Source organism: Pseudonaja textilis, chromosome Z, assembly GCF_049901715.1.
Source record: "Pseudonaja textilis isolate UNSWEBS1 chromosome Z, rPseTex1.2, whole genome shotgun sequence".
Lineage (NCBI taxonomy): Eukaryota > Metazoa > Chordata > Lepidosauria > Squamata > Elapidae > Pseudonaja > Pseudonaja textilis.
Window position 1 is genome coordinate 115,075,996 of NC_142008.1, and position 6,000 is coordinate 115,081,995.

Below are 6,000 nucleotides of genomic sequence, written 5' to 3' on the forward strand. Positions count from 1 at the left end.
GGCTGAACTATTAAATAAAGACATTACTGAATTGGAATTGAAATCAGCAATAGAGAGCCAGAAAAATAACAAAACCCCGGGCCCAGATGGGATCCCAGGGGAGCTATACAAGGCAATAGCAGATCAAATCGGACCACTTATGGTGGAAGTCTTCAATGATGTTTTACTGGCAGCCAGGATGCCGGATTCATGGACGGGGGCGTTGATCTCGCTGATCCCGAAGGAAGATACAGATCCCAGATATATAAATAATTACAGGCTGATTTCACTTTTAAATACTGATTACAAAATATTCACACTTATTATAGCAAACAGATTAAAAAGGATCTTAAACTTGTGTATACATGTAGACCAAAACGGATTTCTCCCAACTAGGCAAATAAAGAACAATTTAAGAATAGTATTAGACGTACTAGAATTTTATGAAGCCCACCCCAAGAAACAAGTAGCACTTATGTTCCTAGATGCAGAGAAGGCTTTTGACAATCTAAATTGGCAATTTTTAATTCAAAAAATTTATAATTTGAATTTGGGCACCAAATTTGAAAATATTATAACTATATATGATACACGACAAGCTAATATAATAGTGAATGGAGAATGCACCCGCCCAATAAAGATAGAAAAAGGAGTGAGACAGGGTTGTCCACTCTCTCCCCTGCTCTTCATATTAGCATTAGAGACATTATTAACACGAATTAGGCAGAATTCAGATATAAAGGGATTAACAGTTAAGAAAGAGGAATATAAATTGCAAGCATTTGTGGATGACATGATTTTCTTCATTGAAGACCCAAAAGACAGGGGACCAAAATTGATGAGTGAATTAGAGAAATTTGGAGCAGTAGCTGGACTTAAAATAAAATAAAAACCAAATTAATGACCAAAAACCTAACAGAAAAACCAAAAATAGAACTAGAAGAAATAATGCATATACAAGTGACAAAGAAAGTGAAATACTTAGGAATTTGGCTAACACCACACTGTAAGACACTTAAAGAAAACAATTATGATAAACTGATACACCAGATAAAGAAAGATTTAGAATCATGGGGGAAACTTCAAATCTCACTACTAGGCTGAATTGCTACTATTAAAATGAACATTCTCCCCAAATTCTTGTACCTATTCCAGACGATCCCAATTAAATTACATAAAAAGTTTTTTGAAGAACTCAGTAGAATAACCCTGAAATTTATTTGGCAAGGGAAAAAACCCAGAATAAATGTAAAAGCAATGCAGGATATGAAGAGCAGGGGTGGGTTAGCATTTCCAAACTGGGAGTTATACCATATGGCCACCTCGTTAGTTTGGTTGAAGGATTGGGTGAATTTAACCAATAAAAGAATACTATTTCTAGAAGGCCATGATTTACAAAGGGGGGTGGCATGCTTTTCTATGGGACGTAGGGAAAACCAGTCAAAAATATTTCCATAGACATTTAATTAGAGATGCACTATTAACAATTTGGAGGAAAATAAGGAAAAAACCTTATACAAAAGTACCAGTATGGATTTCAACAATGGAGGCAATGATTCACCCAAACATTTTATAGTCTTTCTATCCTGACACCTCCATGCCCACCCCCTACATCAGGTCCAGTGACTGAGCACAGCTAATCTGAAATGCCTTATGGAGACAACACCATCTCCTTCAATACCTCCCAATGACCACAGATCACATATTTTGCCAACATGGCTTTTCCTTATCTTACTTGGCATTAAGGAATGTCCCTTCATTGGGGCCTCTTTCTAATGGTCCAACAACAAAGAAATATCTATTTCTAACACTACATTGTTACATATTAATGTTACATTCAGCACATCTTCTCTCCAACCACCTTAGAACAACATAATGATTATATGCATATTCACTTATGCAAAATAAAAGTCTGGTTATAACTTAAAATCACAATGTGCCAAGATTAAACTAAAACAGATGCTTTGAAAAACAGAATCTAACTGGCAACAATGAATCCCAGAGTTGTTCATTTGTTTCAAACGAAGGATTGCTGGAAGTCTGATACTAGCTTCAATTGTTCAAGGTAATGTTTATCTTTTATTATCTCTTCTCCTATTGTCCTCCTAATTGACCACTTGGGTCTTTTGTTATGTCAAATGTGTGTGTGAATTGTCTTGACAGTTTGAGATACATACCAATTCTTGGAGGAAATAGGGGTGGCATTACTTGATACAGGATGATGTAATTGATTGCAGGTACATATTTAACAATGAGTAAATGTGTTAGAAAATATATTTACAGCAGGATTACATCAATATAGCAAATGTCAATAGAGCAACTGTCTTCTTAATGCTATAATATACTATTCTCTTCACCTACATTTTATTTTTCTTATTTCTTACATATCTTCTCTATTCAGAGTTTTGCAGCATTAATTCAGTACCAGAAAAATAAACACAGATGGCTGATGCTTCATTTAACTTCTTTATAAACATAATAAGTAGATTTTACAAACCACTTGTAGATTTCTCCAATATAGAGAAAACTCAGACAGAAACATGTTGCAAGTCCAGAGCAGAGCTCTAGTTTTCAGTAAGCAAGCAAGCTAGTTTCATCTTCTTCAATAGAAAGACTCAGAGCTTAACATAACTTCAGAGCTGCAGAGCTTAATATAGAGCCACACCTAGGCTACTTCTAGTTTCAGTTTCCAAACTGTCCTCATTGGCTGATTTAGTTACTATGCCTGTTGATTGGCTGACCTTGTTACCAACCTCTATTCCAGTTCATGAATATACTCTGACATTCTCTATGTCTAGAATGTATTGCATCTGCTCAGAAATGTACAACAAATATTAGAGGCATATTTTAGGGTTGTAACTTTATCAGTGTTATCAGTAAACAATCAGAGTTTTTGCAGATATTAAGCAGCTGTGCCATTATTCAAAACTGAGTTGATAAGTATCTATATAGTACATTCTGAAAGGTGCTGATCAAAGAAAAATGTGGAATTTAAGTTGTGGTGGCAGAATGGTTAGAATGTAGTATTGCAGGCTAATTCTGCCAACTGCCAGCAGTTCGATCCTAATAGCTCAGGGTTGACTCAGGCTTCAATCCACCTGATGTTGGTAAAATGAGGATCCAGATTGTTGGGGGCTGACTCTGTAAACTGCTTAGAGAAGGCTGTAAAACACTATAAAGTAGTATATACAATAAGTGTTGTAGAAATAATATCTAAGTTTATTTCTATGCTATATATAAAAGGTAAAACATTGTTTTAGTAGAAAGAGAAAGAATTACAGAAATAAACTAAATTGGTCAAGTAGAATAATTTTGAATATGCAGATTAACTAGAAAATCATAAACTTAAAAAGAGAAAGAAACACAAACATTATCAGCAATAAAGGAAGGAAACAAGCTGTTATATTAAACATTGGTAATAATAGAAGAATCGATCATTTCTTGAAGGAACTTGAGGTAAACATTGATGTTGCTATGAATAATTATATTGAAAAGTAGGATATCAGAGAATACACCAACATAGACAAATATTAAACACACCCATAACTGTTAAAGAAATGAAAAGACTTTCTATGTTGGAGACTTATATTTTCTTATAATAAGAAAAATGGTATGGTATGGTATTGAGTTCCTCTTTGAAGGAGAAGGGTAGTACAGAAATGTGATAAACAAAGAAAGAAAGTATGGTTTGTAGAGATTAATTCAATTGTTTAAAGAAGCAGCATGGATTATTCAGTGAAGCCAGAATATAACCCAGCAGATATATTTACAAATTGCTGGAGGATAAAATTTGATCAAAAAGGGGGACACTGAGAAAAATGACAAAATCTGAATGCTTATATCAATTAATTTTATTTATGGCCAAAAGGCTCCAAAGCAAGTTATAGGCAATCTAAATCTGGCATAGGATAAAACAATTTTTTTTTGGAAAACAGTTTTATTAATTTTAACAACAAACAAAAACACATAAAACATAAAAACATCATCCTTTCCTTCATGAGTTTACAGACAGTGTATCGGTTGGTTTATCACTTTTTTTGTGCATCCATTTCATAGTCTCCATTGTAGTTATATTGCATAATAGCTCATATTATCAATCAACAATTATATAGTCTGATATCATTATTAAGCAATCATTTGACTATAATTTTATTAATTCATACTTTAGCGAGATAACTATAGTTTACTTAATTTATTTTATAACAAATCATAAAGTCATACCAAGTCTATCTTAATAAAATTTTATAAAGATAATATCAAAGAAAAAAAAGAAATATGTATTCATTGTTTCCTAAGGTTCTAAATATTCTATTATTATATTTTATTATCTAGCCATTGATAGAAAAGGTCCCAAACTTCATAGAATTGTTTATCTTCTTGTTCTCTAATTTCAAATGTCAATCTACTCATTTCAGCACATTCCAATATTTTCTTAATAATTTCTTCCTGTGATGGTATTTTCTCACTCTTCCAATTTTTATCAAATACAATCCTAGCCGCTGTTAATACATTTACAATCAAATATTTCAAATTTTTATTGTATGTATCAGGTAAGATTCCCAATAAAAAAATCTCTGGTTTTAAATCTATATGTTTCTTTGTCATTTTTTCCAACCATATGCAAATTTTAGTCCAATATTTTCTAGCGTCCTCACAAGTCCACCACATATGGTAATATGAGCCAGGTATCTGATGACATTTCCAGCACTTTTCAGATTTATTCTTAAACATTCTTGCTATTCTTGTCGGGGGGGAAATGCCACCTGTAAAACATCTTATACAAATTTTCTTTATATGCTGTTGACATTGTCATTTTATAATTTTGAGACCACAATTTTTCCCATTTCTCTAAATCAATCCCATATCCAAAATTCTTCCCCCAAGCAATCGTTTCTTTAACTTGTTCTTCCTCTAGTTTAATTTCCAGTAAATAACCATATAATTTTTTAATCACTTTTTCATCAGTACCTGTCAAAATCTTATCTAAGTCAGTCAATTTATCATAAAATCCTTCTGTTTTAAAATCTTCATCATACCTTGAATGTATTTGCGCATATGAAAACTGATTCATCTTTATACCTTGTTCTTCTAAGTTTTGCATCGTTTTAAGTTGACCCTTTTCATCCAATATTTCCCCATATCTAACTGTTTGTTCCTTCTTGTGTATTATAGGATAAGAAAAAGCTTCAATAGTTGATAACCAAACTGGGAGTTTCAAATAACATTGTCTCTTAATTTTCTCCCAGTTTGACCATAAAGACTCCCATATATAATGCCTTCTAAAATAGCCCTGCGATTTAGTTCCCTTATACCACAGAAAAGCATGCCAGCCCAGTAATAGATCATGTCCTTCTAGTGTCAACAATCTAGTCTTTCTTAATGTTATCCATTCTTTAACCCACATTAAATTTGCAGCTTGATAATACAACTCCCAATTAGGAAGGCCAAATCCTCCTCTAATTCTAGCATCTTGTAAAAGTTTTAATTTTATTCTCGCTTTCTTACCTTGCCATATATACTTCAACACAATTTTATTTAAATCTTCAAAATAATCTTTGCCAAGCCTAATTGGTATTGTTTGGAACAAATATAAAATTCTGGGTAAAATATTCATCTTGATTATTGAAATTCTGCCTATCAATGACAATTGTAGGTTTTCCCATTTCTTCAAATCAAGTGCTATCTGCTGTTTGAGTTTAATATAATTATTCTCTTTCAATGTAGTGCATCTTGACATCAAATATATCCCCAAATATTTAACCTTATTCGTGACTTGACTTTTCAATAGGTCTGCCAGCTTTTCTCTTTGTCTTAATAACATGTTCTTTGTCAGAATCTTTGTTTTATCTTTATTTATTTTCAAACCAGCCATCTCACCATATATCTCTATCTTTTCCAATAGTTTTAAAGCTGTCTCTAGAGGATCTTCCAGAATGAAAACCAAATCATCCACAAAGGCTTGTAGTTTAAATTCCTCCTTTTTGATTTTCATTCCTTTTATATTTTGGTCCTCTCTAATAT